This window comes from Muntiacus reevesi, chromosome 2 (genome assembly GCF_963930625.1).
Source record: "Muntiacus reevesi chromosome 2, mMunRee1.1, whole genome shotgun sequence".
NCBI classification, from domain to species: domain Eukaryota; kingdom Metazoa; phylum Chordata; class Mammalia; order Artiodactyla; family Cervidae; genus Muntiacus; species Muntiacus reevesi.
The window spans coordinates 273,283,397-273,296,752 of NC_089250.1; the positions used below are offsets into that span (position 1 = coordinate 273,283,397).

A 13,356-nucleotide genomic window follows, 5' to 3' on the forward strand; every position below is an offset into this window, starting at 1 on the left:
GGCCCCTAAGGCCAAACGATGAAAGGGCCAGGATGCAGCCCTAACCATCAGCAGACAGGCTGTCCAAAGCCTTCATGTACACATGCCTTTCGACGTGACTCTACCCACAAAAAGGTCAAAACCCAGTTCTAACCACCACTGTGCAGGCACAAGCCTCCAGACCAGCCTCACCCAGCAGGGTTGTTGGTCAGCCACTCAGTCATGTCTGACTCTTTGCAACCCCATGGACTGCAGCATGCCAGGCTTCCCTGTCCTTCAGCATCTCCTGGAGTTTGCTCAAACTCATATCCATTGAATCGGTGATGTCATCCAACCCTCTAGTCCTCTGTCGCCCCTTTCTCTTCCTGTCCTCAATCTTTCCCAGCATCAGGATCTTTTCCAATGAGTTGGCTCTTCACATCAGGGGGCAGACACCAAAAGCAAGAAAAGTGGAGTCCCACAGCTTGCAATCCGAGTCTGCAAATACACGTGGGACACCACCCTGGGATCAGATGTCCTCTGGCTCTTGGATCGGGAGAAGGGTGCCTGGGATATCGCCTTCAGAGGGCCACTTCTCCAAGGTCAAGAAACGTAACCACGCTACCAGATAGATTACAATACAAATAGAAATGTACACAAAACGAGGTGACACAGGAATATGTCACAGAGGGAGGAACAAGACAAAACCCCAGAAGAACTAAGTAATGTGGAGATAGACAATCTACCTGAAAGAGTTCAAAGTAGTGATAGTAAACATGATCAGTGAACCTGGGGAAAAAATGCACAACCTGAGAAATAAGAAGTATTTAATGAAGACTTAGAAAATATAACAACCAACCAAACAAACTGCAGAATATAGTAAATGAAATGAAAAAAAAAAAAAAAAAAAAAACCCAGAAACTAAAATGAATCAGAACAGGCTAAATGAGGCAGAAAACACATCGGTGAGCTAGAAGAAAGTACTGAAAATCACCACTACTGAACAGAATGAAAAAGGATAAAAGGAGGACATTTTAAGAGACCTCTTAAACTAGGGACAACAAGCCACTAATATTTGCCCTGTAGGAGACCCAGAAGAATACAGGAAAGATCTTAGGAGGAGAAAACAGCTGAAACCACTCTAATCTGGGAAAGGAAACAGTCACCCAAGTCTAAGAAACACCAAGAGCCCATATCTAAATAAAAACTTCATAGTAAGGAGAAGCCAAAAATCTATAATAGATACACAATCAAAATGCACATGAAAATACCATCAACATCCTGAGACTGTCCACTGTGTCAGGCTCCTTGGAGCACCCATTTACCAGGTTGAATTCTGCCCAATGCACCAATCATTCAATAAAGCTAATTAGAGACTTCCCCAATGGTTCAGTGGCTAAGAATCTGCCTGTCAATGCAGAGGATACAGGTTCCATCCTTGGTCTGAGAAGATCCCACATGCCATTAACAGCATGTGCTGCAGCTACTTGAGTCCATGCTTTAGAGCCTGTGAGCTGCAACTGCTGAGCCCTCACACCTACAGGCTGTGCTTCCCAACAAAAAAAGCCAACACCCATAGCAACTAGAGAAAGCTTACATGCAGCAGCAAAGACCCAGCATAACCAAAACTAAAAATAAAGCAAATTAGACCTTTATCTGATGCAATTTCTGCACATTACTGGAAGTTGGTCTAAAATGCACTGCTGTGCTATTTGGATTACAGTCATATGAATGTTCTGGTATAGAGTGTAGAGAGAGTAACTTTAGTTACAAATTATGACTATGTAACCCCCAAATTTTATGTTCTTTGATTCCATGGTGACAAGAAATTGTTCTAGATTTATTTAAATCTGAGAGCCTAATGGTGCCTTGTTAGCTGCTGTTATAAAGTACTGAAGTGAGATAAAACTGTGTTGATGGAATAAACACAATTCATCCAGGGTCAGGACACAAGTGTTTATATTTTATTCATGGAAACAGGAAACCTTGATACATTCAGAATGTAGTTCTTTGAATACAACAGTAGCAAATGGTAATGACAGCTGTTAAATGTGATTCACACACATGCACATATTATCCTGGTTCTGATCAAATTTGATGCTAAAAATAATTGCTCTGTGTCAGGGGGCGTTCAACTTTAAGGGATCCAATATGTTATTTTCTTCTTCTGTGTGCCGTTTCTCAAGGACTCTCTATTCCTTATCAGCTCCTGGAAAACAGGAAAGAGCAGAGCGGCACACAGTTCTCAGGACTGAGATCATGAGAAAGGGCACCTGCTTGGATTCCTTTCAGTGACTCCCTTCAATGACCTTTTACTTAAAGGTAATCTATTCAGTTATGCTCCTCTTACTCAGGATATGGAACGCTTTCTGGCCCTTTGAAGATTGTTATTTGCTTGGCTTTGTTTTTGCTCAATTTTTTTTACTGCCTAAAGCTGCCTTGCATGAAGTGATATAAACATGCATTTCTGCAAATGAAGCACCCTTGTTTCACTCGAGACTTGGGTCCCCTGCATCCTTCTCATCGACTCCAGTTCCAAGGTCCCAGTCTACAAAGACCGTAACAAGTGGCGCCAGAACAGGGACCTGGTGAACGCCGTTGAAAAGCGGACGGAGTGACTGTTAGGACCTAGGAAGGTCGGTAAGTGCGGGATTATAGGATGAACGGCTGGAAAGCCCCACCACTTCTCTACTATACTTCATCATTTATTTAAGGATCAAGGACTTTTGATTTCACGTCAACGGATAGAGGTTTGTCTCCAAACAGTGGTTAAATAGAATCCCTGGTTCCCTGATGAAGGCAGTTTCCATTTAGAAATTTGGAACTGGGTTAAAGAAAATTTTGAACAAGCCACAACACAGGGAGAAAATATTCCAATAAATTTCTGGCCCTTGTGGGCCCTCATTAAAGCCGCCATCTTGCCATTTCAAGGCAATTCTAGTCCCCCTGATATTTGTCAACAAGCGGAACGCTCATTATACGAATATAAATTAGATGACAAGACTTTACAGAAGGCCCAATTAGAACAACATAAAATGTTTCCACCATCCCTGCTCTGGCTGTCCCAAGCAATCCTCTTCCTCCTCTTGTAACAGGCACGAAACTGAAGGTCCCCTCAATTAGAGGACAAAATTAATCTGATGGTGATTCTTCTGATGCTCTCTTTGACACTAAAGCCAACAATACTTTTTTTGATGACAATGATAAGCCCCTCACACACACTCATATTTATGAAAACAGACAATCCACTCATTCTCCTTCACGATGAAGCCTTTCTGATTTACTGGCTTTGCAATCTCGAGTCTCTGAGGCCGATTATCTTTTTGCCTTTCCTGTGTTAGGAAATGTTTATGCTCAAGGGCAGCTAATACCTCAATACGAAGGCATTGATTTTTCTCACACGCAACTGATGGAAAAGGCTGTAATTAAGTACGGCCCTCATTCACCTTTACTAAAGAACTTCTAAATGCTACGGCATCTTCTATTCGAAATTTTATTCCTTATGATTGGCAAATTTTGATAAAAGCTCTTCTTAAACCAGAAAAAAAATCTTCAATGGATTAATGTGGTTTCATGATGTGACCTGAGATCATGCCAATTCTAATCTCAATCTCAATTCAAGAACGCATTACAAACTTCTACCGATTTCCAAATAGCCTTTCTGGAATATTTTGGAGAAATTTCATTTCATTATCCTTCTAACAAACTCTGGAATTTCTTCAAAAATACTGAACTTATTTTCTCTCACATTGTCACATCACAACCTATACCTCAAATGGATGTTTTCTATATAGATGGGACTAAAAATACGAAAGCTTCATTGTGGTCTCTCAAAGAATATAATGTCTTTTATACTAAATTTCACTCTGCTCAACAAAACGAATTATATGCTCTCATTCAGGTTATTCACCTATATTCTCATCCTATTAATATAGTTTCTGACTCCTTATATTCAGTTTTTGTATTAAGAAATATAGAAACTTCGACCATAAATTCTAATCAATCTATTATCCAACAACTTTTTCTTGAATTACAATCTATTATGAAGAACCACACTTCCCCCATTTATATTACCCATATTCAAACACATTCTTGTCTTCCTGGCCCCGGAAGGCTTCCTTCCCTGGAAGGCTCATGGCAATGAACAAGCTGATAAACTTGTCTCTTTTGCTACTCCTGAAGAGCAACATGCTCTATTACATAATAATACTGATTCATTACATCAAATTTGGAAAATTCCATACCAACATGCTAAAGAAATCATTAATAATTACTCTACTTGTAGGGCCCCATATCTTCGACCCACTGAACAAAGTATCAATCCTGGAGGATTACAACCAAATGAACTATGGCAAATGGATGTAACTCATTGCCCTGAACATTCTCCCTCTTCCTTCTTACATATCTCCATCGATACAAATTCTTCTTTTATATTGGTCACACCTCCCAGAGGTTATAACCCACCTATTAACTTGTTTTACAATAATGGGAACACCTAGTTCTATAGAAACAGACAATGGCCCTACCTATATTTCTAGGCAATTCAAATATTTTTTACAATTATTTTCTATTAAACATATTACAGGTATTCCTTATAATCCACAAGCACAGGGCAGAGTTGAAAGAGCACATCACACACTGAAACTACAAACAAAAAAATTTTTTAAAGGGGGAATACAGAGGAACACTTCTATCTTCCTTATCTGTTATGGTCTTGACAGACTGGGACTTGGGGACTGGAGTCGATGAAAAGAAGGCAAAGAAAAGAAGGACAGGATGGGGGGTACCCAAGTCTCGAGTGAAACAAGGGTACTTTTTTGCAGAAACGCATGCTTATATATCTTCAATAAAATGATTGCTGCTAAGTCGCTTCAGTCATGTCCGACTCTGTGCGACCCCATAGACGGCAGCCCACCAGGCTACCCCGTCCCTGGGATTCTCAAGGCAAGAACACTGGAGTGGGTTGCCATTTCCTTCTCCAAATAAAATGATTACTCAGCCATTAAGAATGAAATTCCATCAGTTGCAACAAAATGGATAGTCCTGTAAGTAAAAGGTCACTGAAGGGAGTCACTGAAAGGAATCCAAGCAGGTGCCCTTTCTCATGATCTCAGTCCTGAGAACTGCGTGCAGTTCTGCTCCTTCCTGTTTTCTGGAACTGATAAGGAATAGACAGCCCTTGAGAAACTGCACACAAAAGAAGAAAATGCAACATATTGGATCCCTTAAAGTTGAACCTCCCCTGACAATTCCCCCTTTTTTATTTTTTCATCATTGGGGTGACTGTAGATACTTTTTGTGAAAAAGGCCCTGACCAATTGAGTTTGTTTAGTTTGAACAATTGTAGCTGAAAGGTATCGGTATACCACAAATATAATCACTAGGATAATTATCAGCATTATAGCTCCAGATCCAATACTATGTGTAATGCTTTGAAACCATCCTCGAGGGTCTAGCCCAGATAATTGATCAGCTAGCTGTTCAGCTAAGGTTTCCAAATTGCTGGAAGAGGGTAAGCTCTTAGAGAAGGTCTCAAAGATTTCCTTTTGTAATAATTGTACATTTAAGGAAGGATTATCATGTATGTCTTGCAAATGAAATTTGATTTGTTCCCAAGAGTAGGCACTATAGCTGAACCGAACAGGGGTAATACAAAATTGAGTAGAATTCCAGTCACATTTTAGTATAACTTGTTTTTGTAAATCTATTAATTGATTTCCAACCCATTGGATGGCTGTTTTTATTTCCTGTATTTCATCTGGAAAGTCCTCATTTATCTGAGCCTGAGTGGTCCACATAGTATGAGCATCTTTAATTCAATTTTGAATAAAGTTGTGTATCTGAATTGAGGTTTGTAAAGCAATGCCTGTGACATTGGCAGTAGTGCAGTTCAGTTCAGTTCAGTTCAGTTCAGTCGCTCAGTCGTGTCTGACTCTTTGCGACCCCATGAATCGCAGCACGCCAGGCCTCCCTGTCCATCACCAACTCCTGGAGTTTACTCAAACTCATCTCCATCGAGTCAGTGATGCCATCCAGCCACCTCATCCTCTGTCGTCCCCTTTTCCTCCTGCCCCCAATCCCTCCCAGCATCAGGGTCCTTTCCAATGAGTCAACCCTTCACATGAGGTGGCCAAAGTACTGGCATTTCAGCTTCAACATAAGTCCTTCCAATGAACACCCAGGACTGATCTCCTTTAGGATGGACTGGTTGGATCTTCTTGCAGTTCAAGGGACTCTCAAGTCTTCTCCAACACCACAATTCAAAAGCATCAGTTCTTCGGCATCCAACTCTCACATCCATACATGACCACTGGAAAAACCATACCCTTGACCAGAAGGACCTTTGTTGGCAAAGTAATGTCTCTGCTTCTTAATATACTATGTAGGCTGGTCATACCTTTCCTTCCAAGCAGTAAGTGTCTTTTAATTTCATGGCTGCAACCAACATCTGAAGTGATTTTGGAGACCCCCAAAATAAAGTCTGACACTTGTTTCCACTGTTTCCCCATCTATTTCCCATGAAATGATGGGACCAGAAGCCATGATATAGTTTTCTGAATGTTGAGCTTTAAGCCAAACTTTTTCACTCTCCTCTTTCACTTTCATCAAGAGGTTTTTTAGTTCCTCTTCATTTTCTGCCATAAGGGTGGTGTCATCTGCATATCTGAGGTTATTGATATTTCTCCCAGCAATCTTGATTCCAGCTTCTGCTTCTTCCAGCCCAGCATTTCTCATGATGTACTCTGCATATAAGTTAAATAAGCAGGGTGACAATATAGAGCCTTGACGTACTCGTTTTCCTATTTGGAACCAGTCTGTTGTTCCATGTCCAGTTCTAACTGTTGCTTCCTGACATGCATATAGGTTTCTCAAGAGGCAGGTCAGGTGGTCTGGTACTCCCTTCTCTTTCAGAATTTTCCACAGTTTATTGTGATCCACACAGTCAAAGGCTTTGGCAGTAGTGCAAATGGCTAATAATCCCAAAATGCCAAGAATTAACCATCCAATGTATCATTTAGATTGTTGAACTAATTTAGTAAGTAGCTCGGAGGCAAGGCCTGCCTGGGACCCTCTTCCCAGGGTCGTTGGAGATCTAATGGCAACCATAGACTACGTCGAGATGGAAGAATAAAAGGGAATTGTTTTTCAAAGAAACAGAGGAATTAAGACAAGTATACAATTTGCAATCAGTACAAGTCACAGAACGTAAAGTCTTATTAAGCTGCAAGTTTGCTATAGCTATAACAAAAGGAAGGGGAAGAGAAGCTTTTATGAAATGTGAATGATTATAACAAAAGGAATAGTTACTATGCCTACAGCTGATCCCCACAAAATATCCAGTCCAAGTTCCAAGTTCTTCAGTGCTCGCAGCAAGTTTCCAGATGTCCCACTGTTCAGGCCCAATCCATTTATTGAGGACGACTCGAGGGTAAGGGGGTGCCATTCCACTGTCAAGCCAGCCAAGAAGTCCTTTTTCATGGTAATGTTCCATCATAGTATTAGTAACCTTCTATGCTACTTGAGTAGCATAATCACATACAGTGCTGTTAATATCATCTGAGCAGTTAGTCAACCACATACCATGGGGTCCCCAATCAACAATGGTGTAATTGGCCACAAACATTAATTTCCCTGATTTAGCTTGACATCTGTCCCAATTAATAGGAGTACATTTAAAGTTCTTACATGTAAACCCTCTGCATAATGATTTTTGTCATTTTCCTAGAGTTTCAGTAGTGTTGACATGGTTCTCATAGAAAGAAAGGGCAGTAAACAGTCCAAGCAATGTCCGAAAGTTCTTCTTTGGAGGCAGAGCGAAAGCCCATGTTTGTCAGCTAATGTTAATGCATAATTCTGCTGGACCCATGCATAGAGGAAGGACTTCAAACCCTAGAGAAATATTGATTAGTCTCCCTTCTTCCTCAGGATAAAAGGGCCCCTCCAAGCTCCAAGGAGGAGGCATATGTACTGAGTCATTGGTGGATACGATCGGTCATTTATCTGTCCATTCTACAACCTGCATTAAAGGGGGGTTTGGTATATAGGCCCAGTAAGTATGATTAATTATTTTTTAAGTATGATTAATTAATTCAGCTTGAGCAGGAGACGCAAAAGCAAGCAAAGGAAGCATATCAACAAAAATATTTTCTGGATTCCGCAGCATTCCCTGTTGAGAAACCAGATGTTCAGCTTGATTAGTAAGGGTTTTTATTTTTTTTTATCTTGTTATTGTGATAATTTGCCTCATTTCTTTCTAGTAAGGGTTTTTATTTGTCCCCAAGTAGGGACATCATGGGAGAAGGCAATGGCACCCCACTCCAGTACTCTTGCCTGGAAAACCCCATGGACGGAGGAGCCTGGTAGGCTGTAGTCCATCGGATCGCGAAGAGTCGAACACGACTGAGCGACTTCCCTTTCACTTTTCACTTTTGTGCATTGGAGAAGGAAATGGCAACCCACTCCAGTGTTCTTGCCTGGAGAATCCCAGGGACCGGGTCGCACAGAGTCGGACACGACTTAAGTGACTTAGCAGCAGCAGCAGGGAGATCATGAGGTTGATGACGTCAAGGGCAGTGCTTCTTGGAGATTTTTAGAGCCGCCATGGGCCTGTATCGGAATTTTTTCCTCCCGGGGGTTGTGTCTTTTCATCTCTGTTTTGAACATCAGCGGCTCCCCTGAGGCAGATCTTCCGAAGAGGAAGCCAATTGAGTTCGTTGGATCCATCTGGAGAAATACAAGCATACCCCTTTCCCTGTAAGATTAATTTCCCAAATTTCCATTGCTTAGTTAGCCCATCTTAATACCAAATGGGCAGAGGAAGAGAGGTATCCTTCAATTCCTTGAAATGTTTTTCTGCTCGTGTCAAGGTATCTTCTTGCCGTAAGTTTTAAAAATTTAAAACAAACAAAGCTGTATTAACAATAGTTATAGGATTAGAGAGTACATAGTGCTGAGATCTAGTAAAATCTGCTCTGGATAAGGAAGATAGAAATGTTCCTGTGTATTCCCCCTTTTAAAAATTTTTTATTTGTAGTTTCAGTGTGTGATGTGCTCATTCAACTATGCCCTGTGCTTGTGGACTGTAAGGAATGCCTGTAATATGTTTAGTAGAAAATAATTGTTTGAATTGCCTATAAGTATAGGCAGGGCCATTGTTTGTTTTTATAGAGTTGGGAGTTCCCATTATTGCAAAACAAGCTAATGGGTGGGTTATAACATACCGTGTAGCCTCACCTCAAAGAGGTGTGGCTCATATAAAAGAAGAATTTGTGTTGATACAGACATGTAGGAAAGAAGATGGAGAAAGTTCAGGGCAATGAGTTACATCTATTTGCCATAATTCATTGGGTTGTAATCCTCGAGGATTAACACCCTGTGCAATGGGCTGAAGATGCAGGGGTCTACAAGTAGAGTCATTATTAATGATTTCTTTAGCATGGCGGTATGGAATTTTCTAAATTTGGTGTAAGGAGACAGCATTATTGTGCAATACAGCATTGTTCCTCGGGAGTAGCAAAAGAAACAAGTTTATCAGCTTGCTCATTACCATGAGTCATAAGGCCGGGAAGGCAGGAATGTGTTCGAATATGGGTAAAATAAATGGGGGAAGTGCAGTCCCTAATAAGAGACTGTAGTTCGAGAAAAAGTTGTTGAATAATAGGTTGATTCGAATTTATAATAGAGGTTTCTATATTTCCTAATATAAAAACTGAATATAAGGAGTCAGAAACTATATTAACAGAGTAAGGATGTAGGTGAGTAACTTGAATAAGAGTATATAATTAGTTTTCTTGAGCAGAATGAAATTTAGTATAAAAGACATTATATTCTTTGAGAGACCAGAATGAGGCTTTGGCATTTTTAGTCCCATCTATATAGAAAACATCCATTTGAGGTATAGGTTGTGATGTGACAATGCAAGAGGTAATAAATTCAGTATTTTTGAAGAAATTCCAGAGTTTGTAGTAAGGATAATGAACTGAAATTTCCCTAAAATACTCCAGAAAGGCTATCTGGAAATCGGTAGAAGTTTGTAGTGCATTCTCGAATTGAGATTTATTAATAGGTATTACAATTTTATGAGGATCGGAGCCAATTAGAGTCTTAGTTCTATTTCTCCCATTGACAAGTATTAGAGCAATCAAATCAAGATAGGGCGTCAGTGACCTTGTCCCTCTAAATTGTGTATAGATCCATTCTAGCCGGTGTTCTTGCTGGGCAAGAAGTCCCATGGGGGAATGGAGAGAAGGGAGTATAAACAACTCTAGAGGTAATTCAAGTCTAATACGAGTAAGAAACTGTTTCTGCAATTTATTTTGTATCAAACGAGGGCTATTTAAATCGGGATCTCCTTTCAAAGTATTAAATAGATTGGTCAGTTGATAATTTGCAATGCCTAAAGAGGGTCTAATCCAGTTTATATCGCCTAAAAGTTTTTGAAAATCATTCAAGGTTGATAATTTATCAACATGAATCTGTGTTACTTGGGGAGTAATACGTTGTTGTAGAGGTTTGAATCTTTTCAGGGGCAATGATTAATCCAGAGTCCTTTCAGTATTCTTGAGCTATGTCAAATATTTCTTGAGTTTCTAAAACAGATGGAGCTGAATACAATATATCATCCATATAATGAATAACAAGAAAGTTAGGAAACTGTTTTCTCATAGGTTCAAGGGCTTTGGCTACATAATACTGACAGATGGTGGGAGAATTCCCACATGACAGAGTGTGGGAAGAGTATATACTCTTTCATTTTTCCAAGCAATTTTAATAATTGCATTGTTTGTTAAGTGAGCAGTGGCCCCTAGGAAAAATGTGGAATATATATTTGAGTTTGCCATTGCATAAGTAAATCTCTTCCTATTAAATTAAGGGGTGCATTTATCACATAAGGTTGCAATGTTGCAGGCTGGCCTTTTCGTCCCTCACATGGATATATTTGGACACTTTGATAAACCTCTTGTACTTTGGTTTGAGAAACTCCTGCAATTTGGCAAGAAATTCTCTGTACAGGCCAAGATTTGGGCCACTAATGTTTGGAAATAATAGTAATATTGGATCCATATCAAGAAGACCAGAAAATCTTTTGCCATTAATTTTGGTATTTATATTTGGTCATGCATATTCAGATACTATTGATGTACATAAGGATTGTTTTTGATCTGTACTGCCAAATCCACCTGTCTGAATGCCATTACAGGAGTTAATAGAAATGTAAGGTAAAAGAAGTAGTTTGGCAATTTTGTCCCCCTTTTTAAATTGCCATAGTATCTGAGATGACATAATAATTTGAATTTCTCCCTTATAATCTGAATCAATTATTCCAGGGTGAACAATAATTCCTTTAAAAGTCAAACTAGATCCGCCAAGTAAGAGACCGAAGGTTTGTGGGAGTAGAAAGAGTATCTGCCTCATTAGTTTAAGTGGGACCTTATATACTTCTCAACTAGCTGCTGAGAATAGATAAAAAGAATACCTCAATGTTGTAAGAGGTCTATTAGGCCCTTTCCCAAGACATACATCCTGAGATAACTTTGGTACAAGTTTAGCCAGGGAGAACAGCTTCCAGACAATGTCTCTGGGCAAGATATACTGTTGCTGTGTAATCACCGGTACAAGTCTTGAGATATAGGTTCCCAGGCAAGATTTGTTACAATTATAATCATTAACATAGAGCCTCAGAAAAGCATTTCCATGAGTAAGACATTGTGCTGTGTAATCATTAGTTCTGGACCTAAAGAAAGGTCAGTTCTCTAGTGATACATCGTTGCACAAGGCTTAAGGAAAGTAGAAGTGAGAATGTTTGCCACCTCCTTACAGGGCCTTCCACTGCCTGCCTAAGCTTTAACTCTTTCATTTCCTCCTGCTTTTAGGAGAATACGGTTGCCGGGGAAAGGGGTGGAGAAATTGTCCTGTAACATCTTCCTGCTGGGAAGGGGCATAGACCCGAAATTGTTGAGGCAACATATTCTCCTTACCCTCATATTGAGGGTCTCTGATCCAGGGGCCCTGAGTAATAGCTAGAGGAGGCAGTGGAAACTGCAGGAGTGTCAAGGAATGTTTGACGGGAGGATTCCTACGTGCTGTCTCTCATAAGTCCTTTGTCTCTCTTCAAGCAGAACAGCACGCTGCTCCCAGGGACTGAGGTCATTGTGTGAGGCAGGCTTGGGTCTCCTTTAGTCAACATTCTCTTTAGGGCAAAACTGCTTAGTCTCCTTCCCCTTTCTTGAGATATGGATTGTCTCCTGACCTTGTGACTAACATTACCCCTTGTTCCCTTGGTAACGGTTGCTGTACGTTTGGTTTTCTGATCTCTATCATTCCCGAAAGAAGTTTCTTGTACCACAGCCTATATATACTCATGGAAAAATCATTAAAGCACCTTTGCTCCATCAGAGCTTAGGTCCCCGAGTCTTTTTTGTCTCTCTCTCTTTTACTTTCTTATCGTTGACTCCGTACCACCAGGTTCCCGTCCATTAAAGGACCCGAACAAATGTCGCCAAGAAACAGGGACACTGGTATACGTGACATATGGGGCGGAGTGACTCAGGGACCTGTTGAAGTCAGTAAGTACTAAGGCACGGGTCAAGCGGCTGGCCAGCCCAGTTATTTTTCTACTTTACTTCACCATTTGTTTAAAGTTCAGGGACTTCTGGTTTCACGCCAATGAATAGAGGCTTGCCTTCAAACAGTAGTTGAACATAATCCTTAGTTTCCTGATAAATGCAGTTTTGATTTAGAAATTTGGCTCCAAGTCAAAGAAAATGTTAAATGAGCAGCCAAGCAAGGAAAAAATATTCCAATTGATCTCTAGCCCCTATGGGCTCTTATTAAAGCTGTAATTCTGCCATTTCAAGGTACATTCTAGCCCTTCCAATATTCAGCAACAGACAGAACACTTATTACATAAGTATAAATTAAATGATTAAACTTTACAAAAGGCCCAATTAAAACCATACAAAATATCTCAAAATTTTCTTACTAGCCCTGCCCCAGTTGCTCCAAATGCTTCTCCTCTGCCAACAGTTGCAACTCCAAAAGTCTCTCCTTTGTTGAAACCTAATGAAAAGCTATGCTAATTTTTAAGCTAGATTAGAAGCTGCTATTTCCTGTACTGTAATCAGAGAAGAAACTAAAAAACAGCTAGAGAAATTACTTGCTTATGAGACTGTAAATCAGAAATGTCAAAGAGCTACAGCTGCAATTTGTGAGACTAGGATTATTACTGATTATTTGAAGGCTTGTCACAATCTAGGATCAAAAACTTAAAAGATGCAAATACTAGTTGAAACAATGGCTACTACCTTTCAAAAAAGGAAATGAAGAATGCTTTACATGTGGAGATAAAAACCATTTAAAAAGGGACTGCCCTAAGAAGGCTAATAAAAAACCTCCAAA

At 40.1% G+C, this 13,356-nt stretch overlaps 2 protein-coding genes across 2 annotated transcripts in view; both read left to right on the plus strand.

Annotated features, from left to right (window-relative positions):
* Nucleotides 1-2,636, plus strand: part of LOC136161647 (zinc finger protein 665-like) — a 224,826-nt gene extending 222,190 nt beyond the window's left edge. The window contains exon 4 of the transcript XR_010661750.1: nucleotides 2,499-2,636. The gene's annotated coding sequence lies outside the window, so the exon portion shown is untranslated. The remainder of the gene's footprint in view (nucleotides 1-2,498) is intronic.
* The window catches only part of LOC136161650 (zinc finger protein 665-like), a 365,259-nt gene that overhangs the window by 39,083 nt on the left and 312,820 nt on the right, over nucleotides 1-13,356 (plus strand). The gene's annotated exons all lie outside the window — the stretch shown is intronic.